At 43.1% G+C, this 15436-nt stretch overlaps 1 pseudogene; it reads right to left on the reverse strand.

Moving 5' to 3' along the window:
- Positions 1–14498: 14498 nt before the first annotated feature.
- LOC102276354 (flavin reductase (NADPH) pseudogene) lies at positions 14499–14955 on the reverse strand (annotated as a pseudogene).
- Between the last annotated feature and the right edge of the window lie 481 nt (positions 14956–15436).

Here is a 15436-nt window from a genome sequence, read left to right on the forward strand (position 1 = left end):
ATTAAGAATCTATATAGAGGGATTCCCTGGGTGTGAGATTTCATGAACTAGGGAAATATTCTGGGGCAGATTGTCCGGGATGACATTGTTCACATGACAGGGCAGTAACTGTTATAGATAGTGCTAGAACAGGTTTGTATAGAACAGTCTCAGTTCAGTTCAGTTCAGTCACTCACTTGTGTCCGACTCTTTGTGACCCCATGAATCGCAGCATGCCAGGCCTCCCTGTCCATCACCAGCTCCCGGAGTTCACTCAGACTCACATCCATTGAGTCAGTGATGCCATCCAGCCATCTCATCCTCTGGCGTCCCCTTCTCTTCCTGCCCCCAGTCCCTCCCAGCATCAGAGTCTTTTCCAATGAGTCAACTCTTCGCATGAGGTGGCCAAAGTACTGGAGTTTCAGCTTTAGCATCACTCCTTCCAAAGAAATCCCAGGGCTGATCTCCTTCAGAATGGACTGGTTGGAGCTCCTTGCAGTCCAAGGGACTCTCAAGAGTCTTCTCCAACACCACAGATCAAAAGCATCAATTCTTCGGCGCTCAGCCTTCTTCACAGTCCAACTCTCACATCCGTACATGACCACAGGAAAAACCATAGCCTTGACTAGCCGGACCTGTAGGTATTTTCCTTTCTTTTCCTTAGTGCATGTGTGATCCCACTTTTCCTTGTCTACAACATTGTCTAGTTTCTTGGTTTCATTCCTACCGAATGATCATCTCTTTCAGTAGGGGATACAATCTGAGCTACTGGGAATCATGACCATTTTTTTCAGGGGGTCAGCTGACGATGGCGAATTGATAAGGGAAGAGCACACCTGCAAACACAGGTGAAAGGAGTCGGGCATCCGGGAGAGAAGGGGCATCAGAGCTCAGCGTTGGCCGTGGCAGGAGAACATGACTGTGGCCCCGCATCATAGTTCAAAGCTTGGATGGCTCGTCATTTCAGGGACTTAGGTGGCTGGCAGCAGAAAATGACTGTAGCTAATAAAGGGGAAATGTATTGGAAAGATATGGGATGCCCACAGAACTAGAGGAAAGGATAAAGTAAATCATAAGCAGGACAAACTCTAGGCAGAGTTGGAGAAGTGATAGGCAGTGTCTATGGGGGCATCTTTGGGTTAAATCTGTTGTTTCAGCTGTTTTCTCTCGTTGAATCTGTCTGCACAAAATCTGCAGAGAAGGCAATGGCACCCCACTCCAGTACCCTTGCCTGGAAAATCCCATGGACGGAGGAGTCTGGTGGGCTACAATCCATGGGGTCACAAAGAGTTGGACACGACTAAACAACTTCACTTTCACTTTTCACTTTCATGCATTGGAGAAGGAAATGGCAACCCACTCCAGTGTTCTTGCCTGGAGAATCCCAGGGATGGGGGAGCCTGGTGGGCTGCTGTCTATGGGGTCGCACAGAGTTGGACACAACTGACGTGACTTAGCTGCAGCCACACAAAATCTGAGTCTTGAGTAGGAGTGGGGAGAACCTGGCTTTGGTGTATCTCACCTTGGTCCAGGGAAGGAATGGGACCTTGAATAATAAACAGCTTTGTCAAAAGCATCAGCCCTAGACAACTTCTATCCCAAGGGAGGAGGGAAGGCAAGGCATTGCACCCCAAATCGGCGAGATGACAGACACCATCTCCAGATAGCTAGAAGTCCTCTAGTGTTTCAAATGGGAGGACAGTTTTGTCTACTCACTTTCATCATAAACTTCAGGGTTTCTGAACAAATTTGTCAAGGCTAAAGCATGAGAGTGCTTGTAAACTGGGTAATAAACACTAGAGCAGAGGCTGTGATGACTCTGATTCATGACTTTATTTTCATTCTGAAGCACAGGAAGGTAAATGACATCTTATATAACAAGTTCCAAGTTTTTAAGAGAAATTTGCATCAGATTGTACACAGGGTCAATGTATTATAGTGAGAAAAGCCTGGACTTTTGGGGTGGAGGGATTTGTAAAGCTGAGTTTGTTTTTTGGGATCAGTTCTTTCCTTTATAATATGAAATTAAGAATCGGAAATGATATTTCATAGGGACGTTGTAAGATATGTGAAGTTCTTGGTATATATTAAACCTTTAACAAATATTAGCTTCCTTCTCTCCCACTGTGTGTGTGTTTCTCTTTTTATATGAATCATATGTACTAATGTAGCTTTCCTTTTCCTGTAGTGAGCTGAAAAGCAATTCTCTTCCATTTTATTTTTCTGCTTTAAAGCTGTTGTTGGTAACTGGTGGAAATAGCAGATGAGGCTGTGTCTATCCCAGGATTAATATTACAAAGGTACAATCATCTTTCCCTTAATTGTAGATGAGGCTATTCATATACCTGGTTGCCTTAAACATCTCAAATAGCAATGACCAGCTATAGTTTAAAGGCAAAATGAAATCCTCTGTGGATTTTTATCATACCTAGAAGCAAAATCATCTAGTTATGAGTGCATGGATGGGCAAAATAAAAGAAATGTCTTAGAAGACCTAAATTGCACTGAATGGAATTTTGTGTCATCCATCACAATTTAAGTATACGAAAAGATTTCTTTTTATTTGCTCAACCAGTGCCTTGTTGAGGTGAGTCTTCCAAATGTTTAAATGAGGCTGAAAGTAGAAATTGGCATAGGAATGAACAAGAAGCTGTTTACAGAAGCCTCTGGAGGGAGAAGAAGGAAGAAACAGTATTGGGACATGTAGGAGGAAGAATGAGTCATCTTGGAAAATATAGTAAACAAAATTCACCCCTCAGCCCCTGCCCATGGCAGAAATTAACCCCAGGGGATCCAGAGCATGGAGAATGGCCTTCAACATCGGAATGTAATAGAATTTGAATTCTAGCCTTGATACATTGGCTCTGGATATATTTCTCAGCCTCTCTGATTTTCATTGTTCTCATCTGTAAAATGAGGCTAAATATTATTAATAACTGTATTTACAGGGTTATTGTGAGGATTAAGTGGGAAGGTAAGGGACTGGAGTGATCAGAAGAGGCAAAACATTGATAACTGATGCCATGGAACTAATTTGATACATGAAATAAGATATGTGTTCTAGGATACAAAGTATGCATTCACTAAGAATATACTTGAAGATGATGCAATTGCATATAATTGATAATCTTATTAGTTTTCCACACACTAATGCTGAACCTTAATGTGATATAACATAAAAGAAAAAACAAGGACTCTTGGGGGCAGACAGATTTCAGCCTCTTCTGTTTAGAAACTGAGGGGTTTAGGCAAGTCACTATAGCTTGCTGATCTCAGAGGGGATAAAAAAACTTAGAGTTTTGGGATGATTATGAAATAACCAACGAAAATTGTCTGAGCATATGGAGTATACAATAAACACTAGTTCTTTTCTCCTGTGGTATAATTTGGAGACTATCATAATTCTGTTATATCTCATAGTCACCTCAGAATATGGACAGCATATAGAATCTTACAAATGGCATACAAGACAATAGCAGAATGTAAAATTTAAAAGTGAATCTGGTGAAAAAGTAAACACCACGGATTGATGTGCCAATACTTTCTGAAGCATCCTGGTTAAGTAAATTGTTAATTTCTCTGGTAGCTAGACCCTCATTACCTTGGAAAGAAGAGGCTCTTCATTTACAGGCAGTTTTAATGTCAGAAACTTCTCTGTACTGAACTGAAACCTCCTCTTGGCAATTTTCCCTCGCTAGCCAGAGTTCTAGACCCTGACGAGCCCTTGGTACATTTCAGGTCTGCTGTCATAGAATAGCACCTGCCCTGTATTGAGTATTCCCTGAGTGAATAAGTGAACAAATGAACCAATGAATGAGTGAATGAGACAAGAAATGAGAGCCGACTAACAGTTTTCATGATTTACCACCTATTTGGGGAATGTTAGCATGCTTTCTTTTGCATTAAATTATATGGTATAATTCATGGTACAATAATGAAAGTAAAATCATTGAGTTTTATTAGTTCAGTTCAGTTGCTCAGTTGGGTCCAAGTCTTTGTGACCTCGTGGACTGCAGCAAGCTAGGCTCCCCTGTCCATCACCAACTTCCAGAGCCTACTCAAACTCATGTCCATTGAGTTGGTGATGACATCCAACCACTTCATCCTCTGTCATCCCCTTCTCCTCCTGCCCTTAATCTTTCCCAGCATCAGGGTCTTTTCCAATGAGTCAGTTCTTTGCATCAGGTGGCCAAAGTATTGGAGTTTCAGCTTTAGCATCAGTCCTTCCAATGAACACCCAGGACTGATCTCCTTTAGGATGGACTGGTTGGATCTCCTTGCAGTCCAAGGGATTCTCAAGAATCTTCTCCAACACCACAGTTCAAAAGCATCAGTTCTTTGGCGCTCAGTGAGAACCCCTTAACAGTATGAGCTTTATAGAATAGTGTTAATATTTATTATAGGAACAAGGCTTTACACAATTGTGGAAGAAGCTGGAGGTGTAAAGATTTGAAGGGAGGAGTTGGAGGATCAGAGAAACATCACTCACCAGACCTTCTGAAACACTGGCGCAAGTGGACCATGAAGGGCTGGAAAGGACTGTGAGAAGGCAGGGGTGTCACCTGAGGAGGGCGCCTGCTGGAGGCGTCTAAGGCAGGCTGTCACCTCTGCATCTGCTAGGTGGCCTGGGTTGGCTGTTGGTCAGTGGGTCAGTGTATTAGTAAGGGTTCTTCAAAGGAACAGAAGCAATGGGAGAATATATGTGTATACATATATATTATGTATGTAATAAGTATATGTCAGATATTCAGATGACACCACCCTTATGACTGAATGGAACTGAACTGAATTAAGTATATGCATAATATACTTATTATACATAGATGTATATATAGATTTATTATATATACATATGTATGTTTATATATAAAGGTTTATTATAGGGGATTGGCCCACATGATTGTGGATACTGGGAAGTCTAAAATCTGCAGTGTGTCAGCAGGTTTGAGACCCAGAGGAGCTGATGGTACCATCCCAGTCCTAAGGCAATCTTCTGGAGAATTTCCTCTTTTCAAAAGTTCCTCAACAAAAAAGGCCAGTCTTTTTGTTCCACTTAGGCCTTCAACTGATTGGATGAGGCCCACCCATATTATTATCCCCAAAAGGATACAAAGACTCATTGGTCACTTAATCCATCTCCAGGTGATGTTGTTCCTTTTCAAGCTGCGTCATGCTCTTACTTTGATATACTGTAAGTTAAATACTGAGATAAAAGGCTAAGCAGCTATTGAATGTCTGATGATAGATATTAAGGTAATGAGGGAGGGGGGAAATAATTGGTTAATATATGCATAAACATTTATACCAAAGTAAGAAAAGCAGTGCTCAAATTACTGTGTTTCTATCACAACTCAGGCGGGCCTGAGTGGTGTTTACAATTTTCTTCTTCCTCTCTCCATTCTAGCTGGTCCAACAATGGGCACAATATTCATAAAATACAACAAAATGGAACAAACTACTGATGCACAAAACAACGCGATGCTGAGTGAATGAAGCCAGACCCCAAAGAGTATGTACTACATGATTTCACTTACATGGAATTCTAAACACACAAAACTAATCTTTGATGGTAGAAATCACCAGAGTGTTTTCTTGGGGGTGGGGGTTGACTGGGAAGGGGCATAAGAAAAATTTCTGGGTGACAGAATATTCTAATGTTAAGTGTACAGTTTACACAGGTGTATGCATTTGTTAAAACTAATCCAACTGCACTATATGTAAATTATATTTCAATAAAATGAGTAAAAAGTTCACCCAGCTGGTATGAAGAGGAGAGTCAGAGAGAAAGTGGATATGACTTGAATGCTGGTGGGAGCTGGAGATACCGCCCTGTAGCCTCGTTCAGTGTATTTTACTCCAATAACGTCCAACAAGGCACCTGCTGAGGTGTCCAGTGGATGAGCCAAGAGAGCCCCAGTCAAGAGCTCCTGTGCGTGGGGTAGGAAAAAGCCACCGAGAGTTGTCTGCTACCTTTCTGTCTGCCTCCTGCCTCTGTCCAAGGTGGACTTGGGCATTCCGGGACAGAGCTCATGGACCTAGAGACCTGAGTTGGGTCTAGAGGAAGTCAGGCATGGAGGCTGACTTCTAGCTGCCTCTTCCAGCCGGCAAGGCAATGAACCCTACCCACTGTCATAAATCATTCCAAGGGAGAAAGGGGTTGGAGAAAAGGCTTGGTATGACCAAGTTTAAATCTTGAATTGCTGCATTTAAAAATGGCAGTGACAGAGTTCACCATGAGTGGCAAGAGTAGGTTCCAAAGACAATTGAGCTTTCAGGATCCAAGCTGATTTTACTTAAAGAGAAGTGAGTAAAATTATGCTCCTGTTTATCTCAGGGGTTTACTCACTACAAGTGGGTATAGACTGCTCACACCTGGTCCATTGTAGATGCCAATGGTCATTTAAGACTTCCTCTCTCTTTTCCTCACCCAAATCAACTGTAACAACTTAAGGCTATAAGTGTAAAAGTACATCACCTGCCGTTAGTAACACGGGCTCAACTGAGGCCACAGGGAAGAACACCAAGACAGAAAATGTATTAGTTCCTTAGTTCACTCGCTCAGTCGTGTCTGACTCTTTGCGACCCCATGAATCCCAGCACGCCAGGCCTCCCTGTCCATCACCAACTCCTGGAGTTCACTCAGACTCACGTCCATCGAGTCAGTGATGCCATCCAGCCGTTTCATCCTCTGGCGTCCCCTTCTCCTCCTGCCCCCAATCCCTCCCAGCATCAGAGTCTTTTCCAATGAGTCAACTCTTCGCATGAGGTGGCCTCATGCGAAGTACTGGAGTTTCAGCTTTAGCATCATTCCTTCCAAGGAAATCCCAGGGCTGATCTCCTTTAGAATGGACTGGTTGGATCTCCTTGCAGTCCTAGGGACTCTCAAGAGTCTTCTCCAACACCACAGTTCAAAAGCATCAATTCTTCGGTGCTCAGCTTTCTTCACAGTCCAACTCTCACATCCATACATGACCACAGGAAAAACCATAGCCTTGACTAGATGGACCTTTGTTGGCAAAGTAATGTTTCTGTTTTTGAATATGCTATCTAGGTTGGTCATAGTTTTCCTTCCAAGGAGTAAGCGTCTTTTAATTTCATGGCTGCAATCAGCATCTGCAGTGATTTTGGAGCCCCCCAAAATAAAGTCTGACACTGTTTCCACTGTTTCCCCATCTATTTCCCATGAAATGATGGGACCAGATGCCATGATCTTCGTTTTCTGAATATCGAGCTTTAAGCTAACTTTTTCACTCTCCACTTTCACTTTCATCAGGAGGCTTTTGAGTTCCTCTTCACTTTCTGCCATAAGGGTGGTGTCATCTGCATATCTGAGGTTATTGATATTTCTCCTGGCAATCTTGATTCCAGCTTGTGCTTCTTCCAGCCCAGCGTTTCTCATGATGTACTCTGCGTAGAAGTTAAATAAGCAGGGTGACAATATACAGCCTTGACGTACTCCTTTTCCTATTTGGAATCAGTCTGTTGTTCTATGTCCAGTTCTAACTGTTGCTTCCTGACCTGCCTATAGGTTTCTCAAGAGGCAGATCAGGTGGTCTGGTATTCCCATCTCTTTCAGAATTTTCCACAGTTTATTGTGATCCACACAGTCAAAGGCTTTGGCATAGTCAATAAAGCAGAAATAGATGTTTTTCTGGAACTCTCTTGCTTTTTCAATGATCCAGCAGATGTAGGCAATTTGATCTCTGGTTCCTCTGCCTTTTCTAAAACCAGCTTGAACATCTGGAAGTTCACGGTTCACGTATTGCTGAAGGCTGGCTTGGAGAATTTTGAGCATTACTTTACTAGCGTGTGAGATGAGTGCAATTATGCAGTGGTTCAAGCATTCTTTGGCATGGCCTTTCTTTGGGATTGGAATGAAAACTGACCTTTTCCAGTTCTGTGGCCACTGCTGAGTTTTCCAAATTTGCTGGCATATTGAGTGCAGCACTTCCACAGCATCATCTTTGAGGATTTGAAATAGCTCCACTGGAATTCCATCACCTCCCTAGCTTTGTTTGTAGTGATGCTTTCTAAGGCCCCTTGACTTCACATTCCAGGATGTCTGGCTCTAGGTCAGTGATCACACCATTGTGATTATCTTGGTTGTGAAGATTTTTTTTGTACAGTTCTTCTGTGTATTCCTGCCGCCTCTTCTTCTTCTTTTTTTAAAGGCTTAAAATGTATTTTAATAAGTTCATGTTGCATTATTTCATTTCTCAGAAAAACTTCAAAGGTATTAGGGGCAAATCAAACATGGTACACCAGTAAAAAATGCACAGCATAACTCCCTAAGATAGGCAAAGCTCAGAGCTACCGTCTGACATTCAGCATACAGCAGCCCTGTTCTCAAGATTGTACTAGGCCTATCAAGAAAGCTGTGAATGGCAACATCACAGACACAAAAGGGCCATTTCTGGGTTGTCCTTACCCAAGAAAATGATGGAGGCAAGTTTAACACAAGATTTTTTAAAGATACACTAAATGAAAATCTCTAAGAGAAAATGTCTTCCTTGGGACATGAAAGGGTAATATATGGGACATAACAGAACCATATGCATGTTGTCTGTGACCTCTTGGACATGTGCCTGAATTCCCACCTGGGAGTGATTGGAACAGTGGGGCCACCTTGGGGGATGTTTGGATTTTGTGGTATATGTGGCAGGATCTCTGGGGTGAGACAGTGCACTAAGTCGTGTCCGACTCTTGCGACCCCATGGACTGTAGCCTGCCAGGCTCCTCTGTCTATGGGATTCTCCAGGCAAGAATACTGGAGTGGGTTGCCATTTCCTTCTCCCCACCTCTTCTTAATATCTTCTGCTTCTGTTAAGTCCATACCATTTCTGTCCTTTATCGAGCCCATCTTTACATGAAATGTTCCCTTGGTATCTCTAATTTTCTTGAAGAGATCTCTAGTCTTTCCCATTCTGTTGTTTTCCTCTATTTCTTTGCATTGATCGCTGAGGAAGGCTTTCTTGTCTCTTCTTGCTATTCTTTGGAACTCTGCATTCAGATGCTTATATCGTTCCCCTTTTCCTTTGCTTTTGCTTCTCTTCTTTCACAGGTATTTGTAAGGCCTCCCCAGACAGCCATTTTGCTTTTTTGCATTTCTTTTCCATGGGGATGGTCTTCATCCCTGTCTCCTGTACAATGTCACGAACCTCCGTCCATAGTTCATCAGGCACTCTATCAGATCTAAGCCCTTAAATCTATTTCTCACTTCCACTGTATAATCATAAAGGATTTGATTTAGATTATACCTGAATGGTCTACTGGTATGTATAGATTTACAAAAATTAAAATGCAGTGACATTTAGAAATATGAAATTACCCATGGAAAGCAATTCCTGCAGTTGTAAACTGAAAGGTGATTTTTTCCCCCATTAATTTCAGTATGAATGAAATCTGGAAAAACACAAAAATTAAAAGCAAGAATTCCTTTGTCAGCAGCATCTTCAGTTCAGTTCAGTCACTCAGTCGTGTCCGACTCTTTGCGACCCCGTGAACCGCTGCACACCATGCCTCCCTGTCCATCACCAACCCCAGGAGTTTACCCAAACTCATGTCCATTGAGTTGGTGATGCCATCCAACTATCTCATTCTCTGTTATCCCCTTCTCCTCCTGCCCTTAATCTTTCCCAGCATCAGGGTCTTTTTCAATGAGTCAGCCCTTTGCATCAGGTGGCCAAAATATTGGAGTTTCAGCTTCAACCTCAGTCCTTCCAATGAACACCTAGGACTGATCTCCTTGAGGATGGACTGGTTGGATCTTCTTGCAGTCCAAGGGACTCTCAAGAGTCTTCTCCAACACCACAGTGCAAAAGCATCCATTCTTTGGTGCTCAGCTTTCCTTATAGTCCAACTCTCACATCCATACATGACCATTGGAAAAACCATAGGCTTGACTAGACAGACCTTTGTTGACAAAGTAATGTCTCTGATTTTTAATGTGCTGTTTAGGTTGGTCATAACTTTTCTTCCAAGGAACTTTTAATTTCATGGCTGCAATCACCATCTGCAGTGATTTTGGAGCCCCCCAAAATAAAGTCAGCCACTGTTTCCACTGTTTCCCCATCTATTTGCCATGAAGTGATGGGACCAGATGCCACGATCTTAGTTTTCTATATGTTGAGTTTTAAGCCAACTTTTCCACTCTCCTCTTTCACTTTAATCAAGAGGCTCTTTAGTTCTTCACTTTCTGCCATAAGGGTGGTGTCATCTGCATTTCTGAGGTTATTGATATTTCTCCTGGCAATCTTGATTCCAACTTGTGCTTCTTCCAGCCCACTGTTTGTCATGATGTACTCTGCATCAGGCTTCCCTGTCCATCACCAACTCCCAGAGTTTGCTCAAACTTATTCCCATGGAGTCAGTGATGCCATCCAACCATTCTCTGTCAGGTCAATCCCCAGCTAGGTGATCTATATTTAATAGTTAAAATGATTCATAGTATAAAAGTTAATGATATAAAAATAAGGAAATTTTACCCACAGAGCTAGAGTAGGGTCTTCTATTTTTATTTATTTATTTTTCAGACAAATTCATTCATTCCTGAGTTTCTCCTATGAAATCCATTATTATTTTTCTAAATGGGACTAGTTTACTTTCTCCTGACAGTTCCTTATGGATGTTTGAATCACCCTGCAGGAAGAAATGCAGCAAACCATGACATTTTAAGCACTAGAAGAACATAAAATTTCCAGCAAGTGGACAAAGGGGCTGTATGGTGGAGGAACACCTTGACACTGACTGTTTTCATGTACCTATGGTCAATTAATCTACTACAAAGGAGATAAGAATATATAATGGAGAAAAGACAATGTCTTAAATAAATAGTGCTGGTAAACTGCATAGTCACATGTAAAAGAATGAAATTGGAGCATTCTCTAACACTGTATACAAAAATAAACTCAAAATGGATTAATGACCTAAAGTGAAAAGTGAAAGTAAAAGTCACTCAGCCATGTCCAACTCTTTGTGACCCCATGAACTATACAGTCTATGGATTTTCCAGGCCAGAATAGTAGAGTGGTTAGCCTTTCCCTCCTCCAGGGGATCTTCCCAATCCAGGGATGGAACCCAGGTCTCCTGCATAAGCTCAAATAGTATAAAACTCATCGATGAAAAAATAGGAAGAACAATCTTTGATATAAATCACCATGATATCTTTTTGGATTCACCCCCTAGAATAATGAATATAAAAACAAAAATAAACAAATGGGACTTAAAAGCATTTGCACATCAAAGGAAACTATAAACAAAAAGACAACCCATGGAATGGGAGAAAATATTTGCAAACCAGATGACCAACAAGGGATTAATCTCCAAAATATACAAACAGCTCATGCAGCTCAATATCAGAAAAACAATTCAATCAACAAATAGGCAGAAGATATAAATAAACATTTCTCCAAATAAGACATACAGATAGCCAAGAAGAACATGAAAAGATGCTCAAAATTGCTAATTATCAGAGAAATGTAAATCAAAACTATAATGAAGTATCACCTACCCCTGTCAGAATGGCCACCATCAAAAAGTCTGCAAACAATCAATTCTGGGAACTTCCCTGGTGGTCCAGTGGTTGAGAATCCACTTTTCAACGCTCAGGACACGGGTTCGATCCCTGGTCGGGAAACTAGGATCCCGCATACCATGGAGCAACTATGCCTGAATGCCGCAATGAAAGATCCTGCGTGCTGCAACGAAGACCCGAGGCAGCCAGATAGATAGGTAAGTACATAAATAAATATTAAAAAAACCAAATGCTGGAGGGAGTGTGGAGAAAAGAGAACACTTCTATGCTGTTGGTGCAAACATAAATTAGTACAGCCATTCTGGAGAACAGTATGGAGGTTCCTTATAAAACTAAAAATACCATATGATCTAGCAATCCCATTCCTGGACATGTATCCAGAGAAAACCATAATTAAAAAAGATACATGCACCCCAATGTTTGTTGCAACATTATTTACAACGGCCAAGACATGGAACCAACCTAAATTTCCATCAACTGATAAATGGATAAAGAGGATGCAGTACATACATACAATGGATTATTACTCAGCCATAGAAGGAATAAAATAATACCATTTGTAGCAATATGCATGGACCTAGAGATTATTATACTAGCTAAAATAAGACAGAGAAAGAAAAATACCATATGATATCACTTATGTGGAACCTAATAAAGTGATACAAATGAAGTTATTTACGAAAACAGAAACAGACTCACAGACTCTGAAAACAAACTTTAGTTACGAACAGGGAAAAGTTGGGGGGAGGGATAAATTAGGAGTTTTGGATTAACATATACACACCCTTACATATAAAATAGAAAACCAACAAAGACCTACTGTATGGCACAGGGAACTCTATTTAATGCTCTGTAATCCCATGGATTTCTTTGGAAGGAATGATGCTAAAGCTGAAACTCCAGTACTTTGGCCACCTCATGTGAAGAGTTGACTCATTGGAAAAGACTCTGATGCTGGTAGGGATTGGGGGCAGGAGGAGAAGGGGACGCCAGAGGATGAGATGGCTGGATGCATCACTGACTCGATGGACGTCAGTTTGAGTGAACTCCGGGAGCTGGTGATGGACAGGGAGGCCTGGCGTGCTGCAATTCATGGGGTCGCAAAGAGTCAGACACGACTGAGCAACTGAACTGAACTGAATCCCATGGACAAAGGAGCCTGGCGGGCTACAGTCCATGAGATTGCAAAGAATTGGACACGACTGAGCAACTAACATACACAAATAATCTATCTGGCAAAAAAGTCTGAAAAAGAACAGATACATGTATAATTGAATCAGTTTGCTGTACCTCTGAAACTAACAATATTGTAAATCAACTATAGTGAAGTGAAGTTGCTTAGTCATGTGTGACTCTTTGCGGCCCCATGGACTGTAGCCTACCAGGCTCCTCCATCCATGGGATTTTCCAGGCAAGAGTCCTGGGTGGGGTGCCATTGCCTTCTCCAGGGGATTTTCCTGACCCAGGGATTGGACCCAGGTCTCCTGTATGCTGCTGCTGCTGCTAAGTCACTTCAGTCGTGTCCAACTCTGTGTGACCCCATAGATGGCAGCCCACCAGGCTCCCCTGTCCCTGGGATTCTCCAGGCAAGGTCTCCTGTATACTCCAATATAAAAAAAAATTAAGTTAAAAAATTGCACATCACCTCCTTGATTAAAAAAAAAAGATCTATGACAAATACTTTCATAAAGCGTGTCTCATGTAACGCATCCACTAGTGGCATTTTGTAGAAGAGGGCATGGGCTCAGGGAAGCTGAGCAAATGTCCTGAGGTGAGAAGTCGTGTGTTTGGGACATGAGTGCACAGCCAGTGTAGTTTTCCCACTCACGACCGTGTTTCTCTGTACCATGAGGTCAGGTCCATCTGTTAAGGTTATCGACGAGGTGGTAAGACTATTATCTCTGTTTGTATTAGTCTTCTCAGGCTGCCATAACACAACTCCACAGACTGAGTGGCTTACACAGACTTGTTCTTAACACAGTTCTAGAGGCCAAAGTCCAAGGTCAAGGTGTTGGCAGATTTGCCTTCTCCTGAGTTCTCTCTCCTTTGTTGGCAGTGAGCTCTCCCCTCACTGTGTCCTCTTGTGGTTTGTCCTCTATGCGTGGACATCCCTGAGGTCTCTCTGTGGGTCCAAGTTGGCTTTTCTTATAAGGACACTCAGTTCAGTTCAGTTCAGTTCAGTCACTCAGTCGTGTCTGACTCTTTACAACCCCATGAATTGCAGCACACTAGGCCTCCCTGTCCATCACCAACTCCTGGGGTTCACTCAAACTCATGTCCATCGAGTCAGTGATGCCATCCAGCCAGCTCATCCTCTGTCGTCCCCTTCTCCTCCTGCCCCCAATCCCTCCCAGCATCAGAGTCTTTTCCAATGAGTCAACTCTTCACATGAGGTGGCCAAAGTACTGGAGTTTCAGCTTTAGCATCATTCCTTCCAAAGAAATCCCAGGGCTGATCTCCTTCAGAATGGACTGGTTGGATCTCCTTGCAGTCCAAGGGACTTGCAAGAGTCTTCTCCAACACCACAGTTCAAAAACATCAATTCTTCGGTGCTCAGCTTTCTTCACAGTCCAACTCTCACATCCATACATGACCACAGGAAAAACCATAACCTTGACTAGACAGACCTTTGTTGGAAAAGTAATGTCTCTGCTTTTGAATATGCTAGCCAGGTGGATTAGAGCCCACCTTAATAATGGCAGGAAACCATCTCCAAATACAATCACATCCTGAGGTACTTGTGGTTAGGGCTTCAACTTAGGAATTTTGGGGGACACAGTTCAGCGTATAATCATGTTCACATGGCTGTGGGCTGTGTAGGACCAAGGATCACTCCTGGGACAAGAGGAATCCAAAGAAAATCATAAATGCCCTCTGTTCCCTTCTGTTTTTTTTTTTTTTTTGAAGCTTCTGACTCAAGATTATTGCCCCGCTTCCTTTGTTCTCTGTTTGGCAGGATGCTGTGCTCCTGGACGGGGTCAGAGCCCTATTCATACTCATGGGAGGGATAGGTGCTGTCCCCCTTGTACTCACCGGTAGTGAGGCTGTGCAGCATGAAGTGGCCCAGGTCCTGTTTGGAGATGACCCTCGAGGGCCCTCGTCCATCCAGGGTCCCTGTGTGGGCCCCAGTCAGCGGCTGGTCTCCCATAGGTGGTGGCATCCCTGGCTGCATACTTCAGGTCCGACTCCTGCAGTATCTTCTGCATCTGGATTTGGTCATCAGTCACATCCTGCAGTCTTGGGGGCACCTTGGAAGGGTCCCATGGTAGGAAGGCCGAGGTGCAGGCCATGACCTTGTCCGCACCATGGGTCTTCATGGCCGCCACAATTTTCCAGCACCCTCAGACATCACGGTTGTAAGGACCTGCTTGCACCGCTGGGGCCAGTGTGGTGAGCCCGATTTTGCTGGTGGTGCGGAAGTTGGCAATCTTCTCAACAGCCATGCCGCCGGGCGTGGGGGCTCGAGGCCCTGGAGTCTCAGGACACTCCAGAAGGCCTGGCTGCTGGGCCACCCTCCTGCCCTTCCTTAGAGGGAAGGACAGGGAGGGGCTGCTCAGAGTGGCACACCTCAGCACACCTCCAGCCTCAGACTGTGGTCGAGGGGCCAGGCCAAAAGGCCATGCTTCTCCCTCTGTCCCCTTCTATATAAGCTTTTTACACTGGAAAATTTGGTTAGAATTGCCCAACAGGAAAGAGTTGAAAGGTTCATTGTGAAAGGAACAAATCCCAGCCGATGAAACCACTTCTTTCTCTCCTCCACCCTGCTGCTGCCCCTCTGAGGTGCTTGCTAATCGATCACTTACTCATTTGTTTATCCAAACATCCTTTACCTGGTCCCTGATTGTACTGCCTTATGGCAGAAAGTGAAGAAGAACTAAAGAGCCTCTTGATGAAAGTGAAAGAGGAGAGTTAGAAAGTTGGCTT

The sequence above is a fragment of the Bos mutus genome, chromosome 1 (assembly GCF_027580195.1).
Source record: "Bos mutus isolate GX-2022 chromosome 1, NWIPB_WYAK_1.1, whole genome shotgun sequence".
Classification (NCBI taxonomy): Eukaryota; Metazoa; Chordata; class Mammalia; order Artiodactyla; family Bovidae; genus Bos; species Bos mutus.